Consider the following 21845-nt stretch of genomic DNA (forward strand, 5'->3'; position numbering starts at 1 on the left):
GCTTAAGCCCCCCTTGGCTCCTCAGCTGTAAGTTCTTCTGTGCATTCCTCTTTCATTCCAGGGGCGGTGTCTCCATAGGCGTGTCCGTCATGAACAAAGAACTTGTTATATATCAGTATATTAAACAAAGAACTGAAATGTATATACATATGTGTGAGGATAATATTTTTGCAAACAATATACATGGTAATGATCCCTGACACTCCCATTCTGTCTGGGTAATTTGAATTAGTTTAATGCTGGTTTCTACCATCCCCAGATATATGTAGGTTTAGTCCCAGTTCTGGTTGTATGTGCAGAGTAGGTTCCCACCTATAGAGGACGCCTTGTCTTGGCAGCAGGCCCACACATTTTGACTAAAATGTGCGCCAAGAACCTCCCTATTGTAAGTAGATTTAGCATGTAATGCATATTTATTTATATTTAGCGGTTTAGTTAACATTGGTGTTCGCAGTGTGCTGTCGCCATTTTCTTGTGTGCTGTGTGCAGGGCCGGACTGCCCATCTGGCAATTCTGGCAAATGCCAGATGGGCCGGTGTGCTTTGTGGGCCGCTTCCTGCTCACCTCTTCCTCTCACTGAGTAGCGCTAACCTGTCATCATGCCACTCTACTGTGTGGTGCACTGGCCTCTGCACCAAGCAAGCATCCTGCTGCGAAGTCAGTGTTGCTAGCTGTCATAAATTTATTTTTCACCTCCTCTGTAATTGGCCCTGCCTCCTCCGTACTCTAACCCTATCACGGTGCAGTTTCTTGCAGCTCTGCTTGAGCATGTATTCCCAGCCTTTTGTCTACAGCGCAGCGGCGGGTTTACTGCTCACACAGAGCTGAGCTGACAAATGAGTCAGACTCAGTCTAGCATATTCATAGAAAAGTGTGTCCATCCTCAGTCCTCTCAAGTCTCCACAAGTAGGTAAACAAAGACAGTAAATATGCAAAACAAATTACTGTGTTATCCCCTTCCCCTCAATGTGGAACTATAACTCCCAGCATTCCCTGACACCTGTAAACCTTCAGGACCTGCTGGGAGTTGAGGTTTCCCCCCATAGTTTTCATTAAAGGGGTTGTCCAGTCCCTAAAAATGTATGGCCTATCCTCAGGAAAGGCCATCAATAGCTGATGGGTCGAGGTGTGGCGGTATTATTCAGTAACAGTATGGGAGTATTATTCAGTCACTATGTGGTTATGGTGTGGTGGTATTATTCAGTTACAGTATGGGGATATTATTCAGTCACTATGTGGTTATGGTGTGGCAGTATTATTCAGTAACATTATAGGGGTATTATTCAGTCACTATGTGGTTATGGTGTGGCAGTATTATTCCGTAACAGTATTGGGATATTATTCTGTTACAATATGGGGGTATTATTCAGTCACTTTGTGGTTATGGTGTGGAAGTATTATTCAGTAACAGTATTGTGGTATTATCAGTCACTATGTGGTTATGGTGTGGCGGTATTATTCAGTAACAGTATGGGGGTATTATTCAGTCACTATGTGGTTATGGTGTGGCGGTATTAATCAGTAACATTATAGGGGTATTATTCAGTCACTATGTGGTTATGGTGTGGAAGTATTATTCAGTAACAGTATGGGGGGTATTATTCAGTCACTGGTTATGGTGTGGTGGTATTATTCAATAATAGTATGGAGGTATTATTCAGTCACTCTGTGGGTATGGTGTGGAAGTATTATTCAGTAACAGTATTGTGGTATTATCAGTCCCTATGTGGTTATGGTGTGGCAGTATTATTCAGTAACGGTATGGTGATATTATTCAGTCAATATGTGGTTTGGTGTGGTGGTATTATTCAGTAACATTGTAGGGGTATTATTCAGTCACTATGTGGTTATGGTGTGGCATTATTATTCAGTAACAGTATTGGGATATTATTCAGTTACAATATGGGGGTATTATTCAGTCACTTTGTGGTTATGGTGTGGAAGTATTATTCAGTAACAGTATTGTGGTATTATCAGTCACTATGTGGTTATGGTGTGGCGGTATTATTCAGTAACAGTATGGGGGTATTATTCAGTCACTATGTGGTTATGGTGTGGCGGTATTATTCAGTAACATTATAGGGGTATTATTCAGTCACTATGTGGTTATGGTGTGGAGGTATTATCCAGTAACAGTATGGGGGTATTATTCAGTCACTATGTGGTTATGGTGTGGTGGTATTATTCCTTTACAGTATGGGGATATTATTCAGTCACTATGTGGTTATGGTGTGGAGGTATTATCCAGTAACAGTATGGGGGTATTATTCAGTCACTATGTGGTTATGGTGTGGTGGTATTATTCCTTTACAGTATGGGGGTATTATTCAGTCACTATGTGGTTATGGTGTGGCGGTATTATTCAGTAACATTATAGGGGTATTATTCAGTCACTATGTGGTTATGGTGTGGAAGTATTATTCAGTAACAGTATGGGGGGTATTATTCAGTCACTGGTTATGGTGTGGTGGTATTATTCAATAATAGTATGGAGGTATTATTCAGTTACAGTATGGGGGTATTATTCAGTCACTCTGTGGTTATGGTGTGGAAGTATTATTCAGTAACAGTATTGTGGTATTATCAGTCCCTATGTGGTTATGGTGTGGCAGTATTATTCAGTAACGGTATGGTGATATTATTCAGTCAATATGTGGTTTGTTGTGGCGGTATTATTCAGTAACATTGTAGGGGCATTATTCAGTCACTATGCGGTTATGGTGTGGCATTATTATTCAGTAACAGTATGGGGGTATTATTCAGTCACTCTGGTTATGGTGTGGTGGTATTATTCAATAACAGTATGGAGGTATTATTCAGTTACAGTATGGGGGTATTATTCAGTCACTCTGTGGTTATGGTGTGGAAGTATTATTCAGTAACAGTATTGTGGTATTATCAGTCACTATGTGGTTATGGTATGGCAGTATTATTCAGTAACAGTATGGTGATATTATTCAGTCAATATGTGGTTTGGTGTGGCGGTATTATTCAGTTACAATATGGGGGTATTAGTCAGTCACTTTGTTGTCATGATGTGGTATTATTCAGTAACATTATAGGGGTATTATTCAGTCACTTTGTGTTCATGATAGGGGTATTATTCAGTCACTATGTGGTTATGGTGTGGTATTATTCAGTAACAGTGTGGGGGTATTATTCAGTCACTATGTGGTTATGGTGTGGTGGTATTATTCAGTAACAGTATGGGGCTATTATTCAGTCACTATGTGGTTATGGTGTGGTGATATTATTCAGTAACAGTATGGCAGTATTATTCAGTCACGATGTGGTTATGGTGTGGTGAAATTATTCAGTAGCATTATTGGGGTATGATTCTGGTCACTTTATGGTCATGATGTGGCGGTATTATCCAGTAAAAGTATGGTGGTATTATTCAGTCACTTTGTGATTAAGGTGTGGCGGTATTATTCAGTAACAGTATAGAGGTATTATTCAGTCACTATGTGGTTATAATGTGGTCGTATTATCCAGTAACAGTATGGTGGTATTATTCAGTCACTTTGTGGTTATGGTGTGGCGGTGTTATTTGGACCTTATAATGTATTATTATTGGTAATATTGGTCTTATTATAGTGAGTTGTGTTCAGTAACAGTATGGGGTTATTAGTCAGTCACTATATGGTTATGTTGTGGCAGTATTATTCAGTAACAGTATGGCAGTATTATTCAGTCACGATGTGGTTATGGTGTGGTGTTATTATTCAGTAACAGTATGGGGTTATTAGTCAGTCACTATATGGTTATGTTGTGACGGTATTATTCAGTAACCGTATTTAGGTAATATTTCATCTGGTATAATGGTATGATTTAATAACTGTATATATATATATATAGATAATTTTTTTTGTGTGAGGGGGGGACATATTCTTTGGGGCTTACAGAACTCCTGGACGTGCTAGAAGTCAGTGATGCCGTTTTGTGCACATCACCTTCTGAATTGACTGCATTATTGATACAGTAAGATGGTGAGGGTCCTGACTGACATTTATCCATGTATTCATGCGTTGAAATGACTACTGAATAAATACAGCTACATCATTCATTAAATGACATAGTGATGCACTTGGAATCACCACCTTTGTGGTATCTGCCAGCACTAAATTCAGTACCTGGTGACTCTGCTGACAACCACGCAGAAAACCCTCTATATTATCCTTGCATGTTTGCAGCTCCATCTGTAGAATTGGAAATACAACGTTTTATGTCTATTTTTTATGACTGGAGAACTCCTAGGAATTTCCCCGGCATAAGAGATAATGGGCTTCAGACACCAGTAATGGAAGAATTGAGCAAACACTTGCTCAAATTTGATGAAAGAGCCACAACTGACAAAAAGCTTGTAATTGTTCTTCTTGGTGTGGTGTACATGCATTAATTTATCATTTATGTTTTAATAAATTACTCTGGTTTTTTAAGAGGTTATCCAGGACTTTAAAATTGATGGCCTGTTCTTATGATAGGCCATCAATATCAGATCGGTGGGGGTCTGACTCTTGGCACCCCTGCCGATCAGCTGTTTTGAAGGTGCCTTCATTGTTTATCAGGTACAGATCTGTAGTTTTAGTATAGTAGCAGCTGTACCTGGTATTACATCTCAGAGCAGCTCAGTCCCAGTCACGTCAATCCAAAGCTTCTCATAACCTACGAGCTGACAAACATATTTCACATTCACCACATCGCAAGTGGGCCTGTGTTCTATCAAATGCCAGGGCTGAGAGTGTGTGAGTGTGAGTGTGTGTGTGTGCGTGCGTGCGTGCGTGCGTGCATATATATATATATTTTAGTGTGTGGGTATATACACGTGTGTGTATGTATATATATATATATATATATATATATATATATATATATATATATACATATATACCCACACATTAAAATATTTGTGTGTGCAAAAGTATATATACGTGTGTAGAAAGAGAGATAGAGATGACAGTTTTAGGGGGTATAATAAATCTTTATTCAGAGATGGCAATGGGGGAGTCGTACCATTTCTATTATACTGTTGGGGTGTACTGTGAGGTACACTTTATTATACAGCTGTACAGTGGTAGCTGAGGTGAAGCAGTCGCTGACTGAGGTATTCTTCTCACAAGGTGGAAGGCAGAGAAGGATGTGTTGTGCTGGGAATGATGCATGCTGGGATTTTTACATGCCACACAAGCCTGCAGAGAGAGCGCTGCTATTGGGGCATGGTAAGGTGGAGAGGCTATATAAATCATATACTTACTTTATTTGCCCTCATAACAATTCATTAGGGCTTTCTTTATTGTCTGGGCCACTTTTGAAATTGTATGCTGAGGGTTTCCAAACCCTTTAAAGTATTACACAGCATATCCGTCCTCGAATCTGGAAGGAATTCTGCCTGAAAAACCAAATTGTGGTGCAGTTTTTCAGGCGGCATGTCCGCTGCAGGAATCCTGCAGGAATAAGCCCAGGAGGCCGGGCTGCGCTCAGAAGAGAGGAAGGTGTCGCCATGACTACGGCCCAGGGGTTAGTATAAAGTTTTTATTCATTTTAAATTAAAAGCTTTTTTTTTTCTCCTTTGCGACGCTTGCGGCGGAATCACAGTGATAAAGCCGCAACACATGGCTCTTTGTTGCAGGTTTCATCTGCCCATGGAAGTCAATGGGGAAAACCTGCAACAGAAGAGCAGCGATTCCGCAGCATAAATTGCTGTGCTGCGGATTAAAAACGCACCGCAGGTCAATTTATGAACGGTTTTCGGCAGATTTTTTCTGCTGTATGTGGATGAGATTTGTTCAAATCTACTGCTACTGTAATACACTGCAGATTTTCCTCAATGAAATCTGTTGTGGAAATTCCACAGTGTTTACACCTAGTGTGTCTCTACCCTTAGGAGCCTCTAACATATAGTTTTTTTCCTGGTATTTTAAACTGCATAAAATGTTACAATCAAAAATTTGTTTTAAAACGCCAGCGTTTCTTTAACCCCTTAGTGACTACCAATACGCCTTTTCGCGGCGGTCACTAAGGGGCCTTAGGCTAGGCTGACGCCTTTTCACGGCGGCCCAGTCTAAGTCCTGCACGGGTGTCCCGTGCAGGCTGGGGCCGAGGCTCGGTTGTCTGATGACAGCTGGGCACCTGCTCCAACGCCCGTGATCGAAGTTTACTTTGATCACGGCCGTTTAACCCGTTAAATGCCGCGATCAATAGCGACCACGGCATTTAACTTGTTTACAGAGGAAGGGAGCTCCCTATCTCACCCATCGGCGGCCCACAAATGCAATCGCGGGCCTCCGATGGGGTGTCATGGCAGCCGGGGGCCTGATAAAAGACCCCAGGTCTGCCCTGGGCATATGCCTATTAGGACGTGCCAGAGTCACGTCCAAATAGATTGCCTGTCAGAGTTAGGGCCTGTTCACATCAGCGTTGGCTTTCCGTTTCGGGGTTCCTTCGGAGGTTTCCGTCGGGTGAACCCTGCAACGGAAAGTCAAACTGAAACCACAGCTTCCGTTTCAGTCACCATTGATATCAATATCACGACGGAATCAATAGCGCAGTCGACTGCGCTAATTGTGATGGAAACGGAAGCTGTGGTTTCAGTTTGACTTTCCTTTGCGGGGTTCACCCGACGGAAATCTCCAATGGAACCCCGGAACGGAAAGCCAACACTGATGTGAACCGGCCCTTACACTGACATGCAATAATACTTTGGTATACTGAGTATACCAAAGCATTATAGCAGCGATCTAAAGATTGCATAGTAAAAAAGGAAGTAATGTGAAATAAAAACTATTAATAAAAATGACAGTAAAAAAATAAAACCATTTTTTTTCCATAAAAAGTGGTTTTATTTAGTAAAAGTGTCAAAAAATAAATAAACATACACATATATGGTGTCGTGTCGCGGCGACCGCAATGACTCAAACAATAAAGTTAATATGTAATTTAAACACCGTAAAAAAAACGCAAAAAACAATGGCGAAATTGCTATTTTCCATTGCCCCCCAAAAAAGTAAGAATAAAAGTTAATCAATAAGTCCCATGTACCCCAAAACAGTACCAATCAAAATTACGTCTTGTCCCGCAAAAAACAAGCCCAAAAAAATCACTACAGTGACAGAAAAATAAAAAATGACGGCTCTTGGAAAGCAACGATGCAAAAACAAATAATTTTAGTTCAAAAGAGTTTTTATTGTGCAAAAGTCACAAAACATAAAAAAACCTCTACATAAGTGGTATCGCCGAAATCGTACCGACACATAGAATAAAGGTAACGCGTTATTTACACCGCACAGCCAATTTAAAACGCATGGAACAATGGTGGAATTTCAGGGTTTTTTCCTATCCCCCCCCCAAAAAGTTAATAAAAGTTAATCAAAAAATTATATGTACCCCAAAATGGTGCAATTAAAAAGTACAACTAATCCTGCAAAAAACAAATCCTCATACAGCTATGTCAAGGGAGAAATAAAAAAGTTATAGTTCTTTAAATGCGACTATAGAAAAACTAAAAAAAATAGCTTGGTCATTAGGGCCTAAAATAGGCTGGTCACTAAGGGGTTAAATACTACAGCAATTTTTCTGGCGTTTTTTATTTTGTGTCATTTTGTAAATGCTTTTTTTCTGCAGCGGTCACATGGGGAAAAACGACATCTCAGGAGGAAGGCGGGGACGTGTCGCTATGGAAGACCGGGGGAAGGTGAGTACAGTATTTTTATATTAGTGGTAGAATCATATGGGGCCCCGATTGCCCTTTCCGTTTCCATCACCATTGAATGGATCCGTCACCATTGAAATCAATGGCGATAGAAACGTAAACCTCTGGTTTCCATTTGTCAGTCAGGGCTCTGTTCCGACTGAAAGTCAGAACAGAGCCCTGACGCAGATGTGAACGCAGCCCAACAGGGTTTTGTTTTTTTTAATATCTAATTCAAACACTGCAGGATGGAAGCACAAAATTTCATTTCTGAGATGGTCCTTTTTGTTTTACTTCTCTGACTTCAATAAGAAAACAGCAGAAACACCTCATGTAAACGCTGTGACAAGGAATCATCCTGTCAGATATGACACTAGACTGTGCTGTATATTTCTAGAGGGCAGTATCTGCACATTACATTTATGCACCGTAATTGATTATTCATATACAAACCAGATAATTATTCGTTTTTCTTTCTCACTAAATGCTCATGTTTATGGATGATAAGAATTCAGTCACGTGTCACACGGCATTAGAAAGACTAGTATTATGTGTAATTCCGTCCACTAAAAGAGCGCCATAAGCGCCCTCATGTGATGTACCTTCTGAGAACGGAAGCTACCATCTGCCTCTCTCCCCCCCGATTTGCGTCTCCTCTGCCCATCCTGTGCGGTCACCCCTGTTCCTGCCGCTGAGTAGTTAAGTCCAAATAGTTTTCCCGCTCTGTCCCAGACTTTCCACAAGCAGGACAAAACACTTGGTAACGACATTGCGATTATTTCTGCTGTGAAAAAACAAGCGGGAGGGTGTACGACGTGGTAAAATGTACAAACATGCACTGTATCACCTGTCTGTAACATCGTGACAGGGTGTTTGTGTAGCTGAAGCTCAGTATCCATGCCACAATGACGTGACGGCTGTTTTAGGGGAAACAGTCCCATCATTTAAATCTAAATTGATATTTTCAGAGAAATGTGATCTTTTTCTGTCTTCTATCTCTGTCAGCTTGCTCAGTATTCGGGACTTCGTTTTTCTGTCAGCTGATTTTTGTTTCTTCTAAGAGAATGATATGTGGTAATCATAAGATGATTCGAATTGGAAGAGAAGAAAAATAAATAAATGGATAAAGTTTTGCTGATTTCTTTAGTTATCAGGTAAATTAAGGCTGGGTTCACACGGAGTATTTTGCAGAGTTTTTTGACGCGGAAACCGCATCGCAAAACTCGGCAAAAACGGCCCGAAAATGCCTCCCATTGATTTCAATGGGAGGCGTCGGCGTCTTTTTCCCGCGAGCAGTAAAACTGCCTCGCGGGAAAAAGAAGCGACATGCCCTATCTTCGGGCGCTTCCGCCTCTGACCTCCCATTGACTTCAATGGGAAGCAGAGAAAGCTTATTTCGCTGTGTTTTATGCCTGCGGCGCTCAATGGCCGCGGGCGCAAAACTCCGCGAAAATCGGCGTGCAGGGAGACGAATATCTTCCTCAAACTTCCAAACGGAATTTTGAGGCATATATTCCTCCTGCAAAATACTCCGTGTGAACATAGCCTAAAGTTCTAAAGTCATTATCTTTGGTCAGGGGCGTAACTAAGAAAGACTGGGACCCATTGCAAACTCTCGACCGCCCCTGCCCCCCCCTGGTGCCACAAGCAGCCCCCCTTATAAATAGTGCCCCCTGTAGATATCGCCATAAAGCTCCCCCTGTATATAGCGCTATACAGCTCCCACTGTATATAGTGCCACACAGCCCCCCTCCCTTGTATATAGTGCCACACAGCCCCCCTTAGTAGATAGTGCAGCACAGCACCCACTTAGTAGATAGTGCCACACACAGACCCCTGTAGATTGCACCACACTCAGCCCCCTGTAGATAGAGCAGCAGCCCTCCCCCTTGTAAATCGTACCATACAGTGCGCCCATGTGCATAGTGCCACATAGCTCCCCCTTGTGTATAGTGCCACACAGCCCCACCTTGTGTATAGTGCCACACAGCCCCCCCTTTGTGTATAGTGCCACACAGCCCCCCCTTGTGTATAGTGCCACAAGGCAATGGCGCATCCAAGAAAGTTGTATCAGCCAGGCGGATCAATCAAACATGGAAAGGTTGGTTTGGAGGCAGGACTATGTGACTCTTCAGGATATTGCCACCGCCCCATGACCCTCTAATGAGTAATTAGCATATAGCGTGCGCTGTTTTAAAAGTGGATTTTAACCCCTTCCCGACATTTGCCGTAAATGTACGTCATGGAAAGCATTGACTTCCCGCAAAATGCCGTACATTTACGGCAAATGTTTGGCACCGGCTCACAAGCTGAATCGGTGCCATCATCGTCGGATCTCAGTTGTATCTTACAGCTGACATCCGACTGTAACGGCGGGGACCGAAATTAGCTTCGATCCCTGCCATTAACCCCTTAAGTGCAGCGCTCAAACGCGATCGCTGCACTTAAGGTGTTTGCAGCTCATCGGAGCCCCAGCAATGAAATTGCCGGGGTTCCGGTGGCTGCAATGGCAAACGGAGGCCTAATACTGGCCTCCCGGTCTGCCTAGCACCGAAGCCGGTCAAGATCCGCCCGGCGGCGGAGCCTGATCGGCTTCCGTAGCTGCCGGCAAGATGGCGCCGGGTCAGGAGCTGATCCGGCGTCATCAGCGGTGGAAGTCAGCTGTACTGTACAGCTGACATCCACCTGTAACGGCAGGAACCGGAGCTAGCTCCGATCCCTGCCATTAACCCCTTCGATGCAGCAATCGAAAGCGATTGCTGCATCGTAGCGGTTACTAGCAGATCGCCAGCCTCGACAGGCAATCGGGACTGGCGACTGCTGTTATGGCAACAGGAGACACAATGGTCTCCTGCTCCGCCATTACGGAAGCCGATTAGGCCCCGCCGGGAGGCGAAGCCTAATCGGCTTGCTGTCAGTGAATGACTGGCAGATCTAATACATTGCACTACATAGGTAGTGCAATGTATTAGAAAAAAAAAAATCTGACCGTTGGACCTTCAAGTCCCCTAGTGGGACTTGAAGAAAAGTGTAAAAAAAAGTGCAAAAAAATAAGTTTGAAAACAATAAAAGTTTCAAGTAATCAAATAAAACACAATCCCCTTTTACTCTTATCAAGTCCTTTATTATTCAAAAATAATAATAAACCATATGTATTTGGTATCGCCACGACCGTAACGACCTGAGGTCTCAAATTTTTATATTATTTATTGCACGCGGTGAACAGCGTAAAAAAAAACCGTAAAAAACTTTACCAGAGTTTCTGTTTTTTGGTCACTTTGCCCTACAAATATTAGAATAAAAAGTGATCAAAAATTTGCACGTATTCCAAAAATGGTACCTATAAAAACTATAGCTCGTCCCGCAAAAAACAAGCCCTCATACACCTCCGTCGACAAAAAAATTAAAAAGTTATGGTTCTCACAACTTGGCGACAGAAAAAATACATTCTTTTTACAAAAGTAATTTTATTGTGCAAAAAGTTGTAAAACATAAAAAAGTGCTATAAATTAGGTATCGCCGGAATCGTACTGACCCGCAGAATAAAGTTAACATGTAGTTTATAACGCATGGTGAACGCTGTATAAAAGCTGTGCCAGAATTGCGTTTTTTTGTTTACCTGGCATCACAAAAAATAGGATAAAAGGTGATCAAAAAGTCACATGTACCCCAAAATGATACCAATAATAACTACAGCTCGTCCCGCAACAAACCAGCCCTCATACCGCTACGTCTATGAAAAATAAAATTAGTTATGGCTCCAATAAGTCAGGAAATAAAAAAATATGCAGTTGTGCCCGAGGGGAACATTTCTTCTGGTTGAAGAGGCGATTTATCAAGGACCTAAAATTAGGGAACCAGGAAGGGGAGAGCCCAAACATATCTGCTGGAAGCGACGGTGCCCGTATTATACCAGGACAACACTTTCCCAGCAAAATTCCCCAAACTACAAAAGGTGCGGAGTGTGGACCAAAAGGGGGATAAGAAATGACACCATTTATCAGTGCGACACCGGCCTGTGCAGAAAGGATTGCTTCACAGCGTAACACACATCTATGGATTCTTATCTTTTTTTATATACCACCTGACTATGCCCCTTATATACTCCGCCCCGCTTACATGTACCCCCACATTATAAATGGAAACACCAGCAATACTCAAACAAATATAGTACCAAGCAAAATCCGCTCTCCAAAAGCCAAATGGTGCTCCCTCGGCTCTGAACCCTACAGCGTCCCCAAACAGCAGTTTCCTTCAACATATATGGCATCGTCATACCCGGGAGAACCCTTTTAACAATTTTTGGGGTGTGTGTCTCCAGCGTCATAAGCTTGCCATTACATATTTGCCACTGAATGGCATATCTAGGGAAAAATATAAATTTTTAATTTGCACCATCCGCAGCGCATTCATTTATGGAAAAGACCTGTGGGGTGAAAATGCTCACTACACCCCTTAATAAATGCCTTGAGGGGTGCAGTATCCATAGTGGAGGTCACTTATCGGGTTTCTTTTTATTATTTCACAACTGAGCCTCTGCAGTTGTGAACCAATACTTTGTAAATCGCCAAATTAGGCCTCCACTCCGCATGGTACTCTTCACTTCTGAGCCCTGTCATATGTCCAGGCAAAAGATTAGGGCCACATGTAGGGTGTTTCTAAAACCGGGAAACCCAGCATAATAATTAGAGAGCTGTATTGTTATGGTGGCACAAGCCGGGCACCACATATTGGCATATCTATGGAAAAAAATCCCATTTTCACTCTGCAACATCGAGTGAACACTAATTTCTACAAAACACCTGCAGGGTTAAAATGCTTACTACACCCCTTGGTAAATGCATTGAGGGGTGTAGTTTCCAAAATAGGGTCACTTCTGGGGGGTTTCCACTGTTTTGGGCCCACAGGCGCCCAGAAACCAATCCAGCAACATCTGCACTCCAAATGGCGGTCCTTCCCTTCTGAGCCCTGCCGTTGGCCCAAACAGCAGTTTATGACCACATATGGGGTATTGCCGTACTCGGGAGAAATTGCTTTACAAATGTTGGGTTCTTTTTTTCCTTTATTTGTTGAGAAAATGAAAAAATTTGCGCTAAAGCTACGTCTTATTGAAGAAAAAGGACTGTTTTTATTTTCACTGCCTAATTCTAATAAATTCTATGAAACATCTGTGGGGTCAAAATGCTCACTACACCCCTAGATGAATTCCTCAAGAGGTGTAGTTTCCTAAATGGAGTCCCTTTTTGGGCGTTTTCATTGTTTTGTCCCCTCAGGGGCTTTGCAAATGTGACATGGACTCCGCAAATCATTCCTGCTAAATGTGATCTCAAAAAGCCAAATAGTTCTCTTTCCCTTCTAAGCCCTGCCGTGTGTCCAAACAGCCGTTTATTACCACATGTGGGGTATTGTTTTACTCGGGAGAAATTGCTTTACAAATTTTGTGGTGCTTTTTCTCTTTCAGTCCTTCTGGAAATGAGAAAAAATTAGCTAAACCTAGATTTTTTTTGAAAAAATGTAAATTATTATTTTCAGGGCCTACTTCCAATAATTTCTGCAAAAAAACTGTGGGGTCAAATCGCTCACTATACCCCTAGATAATTTCCTCAATGGGTGTAGTCTCCAAAATGGGGTCACTTGTGGGGGGTTTCCACTGTTTTGTCCCCTCAGGGGCTTTGTAAATGTGACATGGCCTCCGCAAACCATTCCTGCCAAATGTGAACTCCAAAAGCCAAATAGCGCTCTTTCCCTTCTCAACCACGCCGTGTCTCCAAACAACCGTTTATTACCACATGTGGGGTATTGTTTTACTCGGGAGAAATTGCTTTACAAATTTTGCAGTGCTTTTTCTCCTTCAGTCCTTGTGGAAATTATAAAAATTTAGCTAAACCTACATTTCCTTTGAAAAAATTTAGATTGTCATTTTCAGGGCCTACTTCCAATAATTTATGCAAAAAACCTGTTTCGTCAAAACGCTCACTATACCCCTAGATAATTTCCTCAATGGGTGTAGTTTCCAAAATGGGGTCGCTTGTGGGGGGTTGCCACTGTTTTGTCCCCTCAGGGGCTTTGTAAATGTGACATGGCCTCCGCAAACCATTCCTGCTAAATTTGAGTTCCAAAAGCCAAATGGCGCTCTTTCCCTTCTCAGCCTCGCCGTGTGTCCAAACAGCCGTTTATTACCACATGTGGGGTATTGTTTTACTCAGGAGAAATTTCTTTACAAATTTTATGGTGCTTTTTCTCCTTTAGTCCTTGTGGAAATGAAAAAAAATTAGCTAAACCTACATTTTATTTGAAAAAATGTAGATTTTCATTTTCACAGCCTACTTGCAAAAATTTCTGCAAAAAACCTGTTTGGTCAAAATGCTCACTATACCCCTAGATAATTTCCTCAAGGGGTATAGTTTCCAAAATGGGGTCACTTGTTGGGGGTTTCCACTGTTTTGTCCCCTCAGGGGCTTTGTAAATGTGACATGGCCTCCGCAAACCATTCCTGCTAAATGTGAACTCCAAAAGCCAAATAGCGCTCTTTCCCTTCTCAGCCACGCCGTGTCTCCAAACAACTGTTTATTACCACATGTGGGGTATTGTTTTACTCTGGAAAAATTGCTTTACAAATTTTGCGGTGCTTTTTCTCCTTTAGTCCTTGTGGAAATGAGAAAAAAAATCGCTAAACCTACATTTTCTTTGAAGAAATGTTGATTTTAATTTTCACGGCCTATTTCCAATAATTTCTGTAAAAAAACCTGTGTGGTCAAAATGCTCACTACACCCCTAGATAATTTCCTTGAGGTGTCTAGTTTCCCAGATGGGGTCACTTTTGGGGGATTTTTACTGTTTTGTCACTGCAAGAGCCCTTCAAACCTGACATGGTGCCTAAAATATATTCTAACAAAAATAAGGCCCCAAAATCCACTAGGTGCTACTTTGCTTCTGAGGCCGGTGCTTCATTCCAGTAGCACGCTACGGCCACATGTGGGATATTTCCTAAAACTGCAGAAACTGGGCAACAAATATTGAGTTGCATTTCTCTGTTAAAACCTTCTGTGTTATAAAAAAAATTGTATTAAAAATTTATTTCTGCATAAAAATATGAAATTTGTACATTTCACCTCTACTTTGCTTTAATTCCTGTGAAATGTGTAAAGGGTTAAGACATTTTCTAAATGCTGTTTTGAATACTTTGAGGGGTGAAGTTTTTAAAATGGGGTGACTTTTTGGGGGTTTCTAATATATAAGGCCCTCAAAACCACTTCACAACTGAACTGGCCCCTGTAAAAATAGCCTTTTGAAATTTTCTTGAAAATGTGAGAAATTGCTGCTAAAGTTCTAAGCCTTGTGAGGTCATAGAAAAATAAAAGGATGTTCAAAAAACTATGCCAATCTAAAGTAGACATATGGGTGATGTTAATTAGCAACAATTTTGTGTGGTATAACTGCCTGTCTTACAAGCAGATACATTTAAATTGAGAAAAATGCTAATTTTTGCAATTTTTCGCTAATTTTTGGTGTTTTTCACAATTAAATACTGAACATATCGAGCAAATTTTGCCAGTAACATAAAGTCCAATGTGTCATGAGAAAACAATCTCAGAATCGCTTGGATAGGTGAAAGCATTCCGGAGTTATTACCACATAAAGTGACACATGTCAGATTTGAAAAATGAGGCTCTGTCAGGAAGGTCAAAAGTGGCTAAAGAGGGAAGGGGTTAAAGATTTTGCTGCATCTGCAAAAAAAACATACAAGGGAATATTGTCAGGTCATCTATTACCGCATGGTGGCGGTTCAAGGGGTTAAAACTACCTGACAGATTCCCATTAAATATACAATGAATTGAGAACAATTCCATCTGCTCGGCAATTTTGTTATTATAAATATATCCTATATAATTACAGATCCAGAACCAAGCTCTGACATATATGGCTCCAGAACCAAGCTCTGACATATATACAGTACCACAACCAAGCTCAGTACATATATACATCCCCAGAACCAAGCTCAGTACATAAATACAGCACCGGAACAAAGCTCAGTACATAAATACAGCACTAGAACCAACCTTAGTACATAAATACAGCACTAGAACCAAGCTCAGTACATACATACATCCCCAGAACCAAACTCATTACATATATACACCAAAACCAATCTCATACATATATACAACACCAGAACAAAGCTCAGTACTTACATACAGCATCAGAACCAAGATTAGTAAATATATACAACCCCTGGCGTATAGGTTTGTACGGCGTAAAACTACAGCTCCCAGCATGGCCTGAACAATTGTGAAGATATGCTGGGAAATGCTGTTTCACAAAAAGAAAAAAATCATACCACCATCATCTCGCTGCAGATAATACAGTGACTACAGTACTGATTAGAGGCAGAATAAACATTTACATTAAGTGACTCACCGGTGACGTATCAGATTTCAGTTATTTTCTTCTCCCTCCGGTCCAGACCTCTATGATAGATTTCTCCTGGCCATGACCCATTTCTGCAGTTTTCCGCTCAGATGTCTTCAGCTTCTCACTTTTAAAACATTTCTGCACCTATAAACGAAGTTAAAATTCTCAACACCTCTAACTATAATAGCGCCATACACTGTGTCCCTGATTATAATAGTACCATACACTGTGTCACACACACACACACACACACACACACACACACACACACACACACACACACACACACACACACACACACACACACACACACACACACACATCGTGCCCCCTGTAGATAGTGCCCCCATAGCCCCCTGTAGATAGTGACCCCATAGAGCCTCTGTAGATAGTGTCCCACATACAGCCCTCTGTAGATAGTGCCCACATATGGACTCCAGAGCTGCAAGGAAATAGTGCTAAGCACTGAGCCACCGTGCTGCCCTACATATAGCTTCCCCTATAGACAGTGCTTCACGTATAGCCCACCTCTGTAGATAGTCTCACATATAGCTCCCCCTGTATATAGTGTCCCACATATAGCCCACCCCTGTAGACAGTACCCTACATATAGCCACCCTGTAGCTAGTGTCCCACAGATAACCCACCCCTGTATATTGTGTCCCACATATAGCCCTATAGAAAGTGCCCTAAAAAAAATAATCGCTCCCCTATAGATAGTGCTATACATATAGCCCACCCCTGTATAGCATCTCACATATAGCTCCCCCTGTATATAGTGCCCCACATATAGACCCCCCTATAGATAGTCCCCTACATCCCCACATATAGACCCCAATGTAGTTAGTGCCCCACATATAGACCCCCTGTATATAGTGGCCCACATCCCCATATATAGACCCCCCTGTAGATAGTGGCCCACATCCCCACATATATACCCCCTGTATATAGTGGCCCACATATAGACCACCCCTGTATATAGTGGCCCACATATAGACCACCCCTGTATATAGTGGCCCACATATAGACCCCCTGTATATAGTGGCCCACATCCCCACATATAGACCCCCCTGTATACCTGTATATAGTAACCCACATATAGCCCCCCCATGAGACCTAAGCCTGCAGAAAGCGTACCTAAATCAAGCGATCCCATGACCTGCCTCAGTCAATGCAGACATTAAAACCCCTTTAACCCCTTCACGACCTGCCCACGTAGATTAACGGGCTGCCGTGCTGGGCTTTTGTCCTGCAGCCCGTTAATTCACGTGGTGCCAGAACAGAGTGCACTGCGCTCTCCCTGTGCTCTGAATCTCTCAGCACACGCTGCTACTAGCAGCCTAAGTGCTGAGAGAAGACATCAGTACCGGATTGGTGTCGGTCCTGATGACGTGATCACCATGATAAAGCTATCATGGTGTTCACAGCAAAGTTTGTTGCAGCAGCAAAGTTTGTTGCAGCAACAAACTTTCTTGCTGTTTGTTACACTGTTTCTCCTCCCTCCCTGTCAGATCGTTCAGAGACAGTGGGGGAGAAGAAGCTGTGCCGAGCAGCTGCTCTGTGTCTCCTATAAAGACACACCGACTGTGAAAAACACACACAAATAACACCTCCACATAGTTTAGTGTAGGCAGCTAGCTATAGTTTAGGTAGATAGTACTCAGACTAGGACAATTAATTACTTAATAATCAATCAGGGCTTATAATGTGTGTGTGTGTGTATATATATATACAGGGCCGCCATCAGGAATTTCAGGGCCCCCTACAGCTAAATTTTCTGGGCCCCCCTACCGTGGCACCGCCTGTTAACGGTACTCCATCCAGCACTATATCATGGTACCCAGGGCCGCCATCAGGGGGGGTATTATGGGTACTGATGTGAGAGGCCCGGCCAAACCTAATTGAAAGGGGGGCCCGGCAAACTGCCGCGACTTGCCTTTAGTAGAAAAAAAACAGGCCCCTGCAATGGGGCCCGTTTTTTTCACCAAAAGAATGTCATGAGCTGCGGGCCCCCCTTTCAATTAGGTTTGGCCGGGCCTCTCACATCAGTACCCCTAATACCCCCCCTGATGGTGGCCCTGGGTAGCATGGGGGCCGTCAAACACCGCCGCCCGTGCGACCGATCACGCGCACCCACAAACTCCCGCGCATGCGCACCGGTGACCGACTGGAACCGCGCACCGAATTTTGAGGCAGATTTTGACCTGCCCACACTATCTTGCCGCGTTTTTTGCCCACGGCGATTGAGGACAGCAGACAGAAAACGCAGCGAAAAATGCATTTTCTGCCCCCCATTGATTTCGATGGCAGGTCAGAGGCGGAACCGCGGTAAGAAAGGACGTGCTGCTTTTTCTTTTTTCCGCGACTGGCTCCCATTGATTTCAGATTAAATCAATGGGAGGCAGTTTTGGAAGTTGTTTGGTGCTGATTCTGACGCAGTGTCCGAGTCAATATCAAGGCCCAAAAACTCTGTGAGCTGGGCCTTATTGTTAGAGCTTATTCAGACGAACGTGTAATACATCCGTGCAACGTGCGTGATTTTCACGCGCCTCGCACGGACCTGTGTTACTCTATGGGGCCGTGCAGACTGTCAGTGATTTTCATGCAGCGTGTGTCCGTGTGTCCGCTGCGTAAAACTCACGACATGTCCGATATTTGTGCATTGTTCGAGCATCACGCACCCATTGAAGTCAATGGGTGCGTGAAAATCCCGCCCAGCACTGCCGCAGCCGTATAAACTATGAATGAAAACATATGCTACAAACAGAGTGTCATAATGATGGCGGCTGCGCGAAAATCACGCAGCCGCGCATCATACGCTGCTGACACACGGAGCGGTTATGGACCTTTTGCAAGCGCAAAATGCTACGTTTTCACGCTTGTGTAAATCCGGCCTTAGGGTAGGAACACACTAGGCATGAACGCTGCGGATTTTATGCAACACATTTTATTGTGGAGAATCCGCAGCGTATTCGTATTACAGTCGCAGCAGAGGGGGTCAGATATGAACAAATCTCATCCACACGCTGCAAAAATAATGGACCTGCAGTGTGGCTTTTTGGCTTTTTAAGCCGCAGCGTGTCAATGTATTCTGTGGAATCGCTGCTCCTCTGTTGCGGAAATGCTGCGGTTCTGCCGCAAAAATCACACATGAGAAGAAAAAAAAAGGCACTTTTTTAAATTTATAAAAAAGTTTAGACTTACCCCGGCCGTAGTCCTGGTGACGCGATCCTCTATTCTTAGCGCAGCCCCGCCTCCTGTCATGACGTTTCATCCCATGTGACTGCTGCAGCGGTCACATGGTCTACAGCGTCATCCCAGGAGGCGGGACTACGTTCAGAAGAGAGAGATGCGTCACCTAAACTACGGCCGGGGCAAGTCTAAACGTTTTTTTCCCTGCAGGATTCCCGCAGCGGACACGCCTCACGAAACCTGCGCCACTATTTGGTGCGGTTTTGCTGGCAGAATTCCCTGCGGCTACCGGGGCGGATAAGCTGTGTAGTTTTACTCCGCATATCCGCCTAGTGTGTCCCTTATGATGTCGCTCCTGGAGTTGCTGCCGGTCTCTAAATAGGCAGTTGGTTCAGTAGAATTTGGAATTATTTTTTTTTTTGTGAACCAGCTTAAGAAAATACAAAACTTTTGTGTTAGGGCCTGTTCACATCACCGTTCGCTTCCGCTCCGGGGTTCCGTCTGAGGTTTCTGTCGGGTGAACCCCGCAACGGAAAGTGAAAGTGATAGCACAGCTTCCGTTTCCGTCACCATTAGCGCAGTCGACTGCGCTATTGATTCCGTCCGAAAACCAGCCGGAATGGTGACGAACGGAAACCATTAGCGATGTTTCCGTCACCATTGAGATCAATAGTGACTGAAACGGAAGCTGTGCTGTCACTTTCACTTTCCGTTGCGGGGTTCACCCGACAGAAACCTCAGACTGAACCCCGGAGCGGAAGCGAACGGTGATGTGAACAGGCCCTAACACAAAAGTTTTGTGATTTTTTAAGCTGGTTCACAAAAAAAAAATAATTCCAAATTCTACTGAACCAACTGCCTATTTAGAGACCGGCATCAGCTCCAGGAGCGACATCATAAGGGACACACTAGGCGGATATGCTGAGTAAGACTACACAGCTTATCCGCCCCGGTAGCCGCAGGGAATTCTGCCAGCAAAACCGCACCAAATAGTGGCGCAGGTTTCGTGAGGCGTGTCCGCTGCGGGAATCCTGCAGGGAAAGAATAGAGGATCGCGTCACCAGGACTACGGCCGGGGCAAGTCTAGACTTTTTTATAAATTTAAAAAAGTACCTTTTTTTTTCCCTCATGTGTGATTTTTGCGGCAGAACCGCAGCATTTCCGCAACAGAGGAGCAGCGATCCCACAGAATACATTGACATGCAGCGGCTTAAAAAGCCAAAAAGCCACACTGCAGGTCCATTATTTTTGCAGCGTGCGGATGAGATTTGTTCAAATCCCACCCACTCTGCTGCGACTGTGATACGCTGCGGATTTTCCACAATAAAATGTGTTGCATAAAATCCGCAGCGTTCATGCCTAGTGTGTTCCTACCCTAAGGCCGGATTTACACAAGCGTGTGCTTTTTGCACGCGCAAAAAACGTGGCGTTTTGCGCATGCAAAAGGTCCATAACAGCTCCGTGTGTCAGCAGCGTATGATGCGTGGCTGCGTGATTTTCGCGCAGCCGCCATCATTATGACACTCTGTTTGTAGCACGTGGTGCTTTTCTGTTTTCATTCATAGTTTATACGGCTGCGGAAGTGCTGGCCGTGATTTTCACGCACCCATTGACTTCAATGGGTGCGTGATGCGCGAACAATGCACAAATATAGGACATGTCATGAGTTTTACGCAGCGGACACACGCTGCATGAAAATCACTGACAGTCTGAACGACCCCATAGAGTAACACAGGTCCGTGCGAGGCGTGTGAAAATCACGCACGTTGCACGGATGTATTACACGATCGTCTGAATAAGCCCTAACAATAAGGCCCAGTTCAGAGTTTTTGGCCCTTGATATTGACTCGGACACTGCGTCAGAATCAGCACCAAACAACTTCCAAAACCGCCTCCCATTGATTTAATCTGAAATCAATGGGAGCCAGTCGCGGAAAAAAGAAAAAGCAGCACGTCCTTTCTTGCCGCGGTTCTGCCTCTGACCTGCCATCGAAATCAATGGGAGGCAGAAAATGCATTTTTCGCTGCGTTTTTTGTCAGCTGTCCTCAATCGCCGCGGGCAAAAAACGCAGCAAAAAAACGCGGCAAGATAGTGTGGGCAGATCAAAATCTGCCTCAAAATTCTTTAAGGAATTTTGAGGCAGATTTTTTTTTGCCTGCAAAATACTGTGTGAACAGGGCCATACATGATCAGCACTTTGAGATAATTTACTCACTGTGTCAGAAGAGATGCTCCCACTCCAGTCCTCTTCCGGCGATGTCTTCCAGGCGAGGTCTTCGGTCCAGACGTCCAGGTAAGTTTTGTCCATGTGTGTCCGCGGGCGGTCTCCAGTGCGGGCGTTCGTGGGTGCGCGCTCGCGAGTGCGCATGCGCGGGAGTTTCCTTGTGCGCGCGATCGTGCGATCGGGTGGACGGTTTGACAGCCCCCCATGACGAGGGGAGGGGGCCCGCAGCAGCAGCAGCAGCTCACGACATTCTTTTGGTGAAAAAAACGGGCCCCATTGCAGGGGCCCGTTTTTTCCTACCAAAAGAATGTCGCGGCAGTTGCCGGGCC

The 21845-nt window shown here is 43.7% G+C and overlaps 1 protein-coding gene across 5 annotated transcripts in view; it reads left to right on the forward strand.

Annotated features, from left to right (window-relative positions):
* Positions 1 to 8309: 8309 nt before the first annotated feature.
* SYCP3 (synaptonemal complex protein 3) overlaps positions 8310 to 21845 on the forward strand; it is a 152684-nt gene continuing 139148 nt past the window's right edge. The window contains exon 1 of one of the 5 annotated variants that reach the window (XM_075856695.1): positions 8310 to 8447. The gene's annotated coding sequence lies outside the window, so the exon portion shown is untranslated. Of the gene's footprint in view, positions 8513 to 21845 lie in introns of all 5 variants that reach the window. The other 4 variants (XM_075856692.1, XM_075856691.1, XM_075856694.1 and 1 more) reach the window with 4 other exon arrangements.

The sequence above is a fragment of the Rhinoderma darwinii genome, chromosome 3, assembly GCF_050947455.1.
Source record: "Rhinoderma darwinii isolate aRhiDar2 chromosome 3, aRhiDar2.hap1, whole genome shotgun sequence".
NCBI classification, from domain to species: domain Eukaryota; kingdom Metazoa; phylum Chordata; class Amphibia; order Anura; family Rhinodermatidae; genus Rhinoderma; species Rhinoderma darwinii.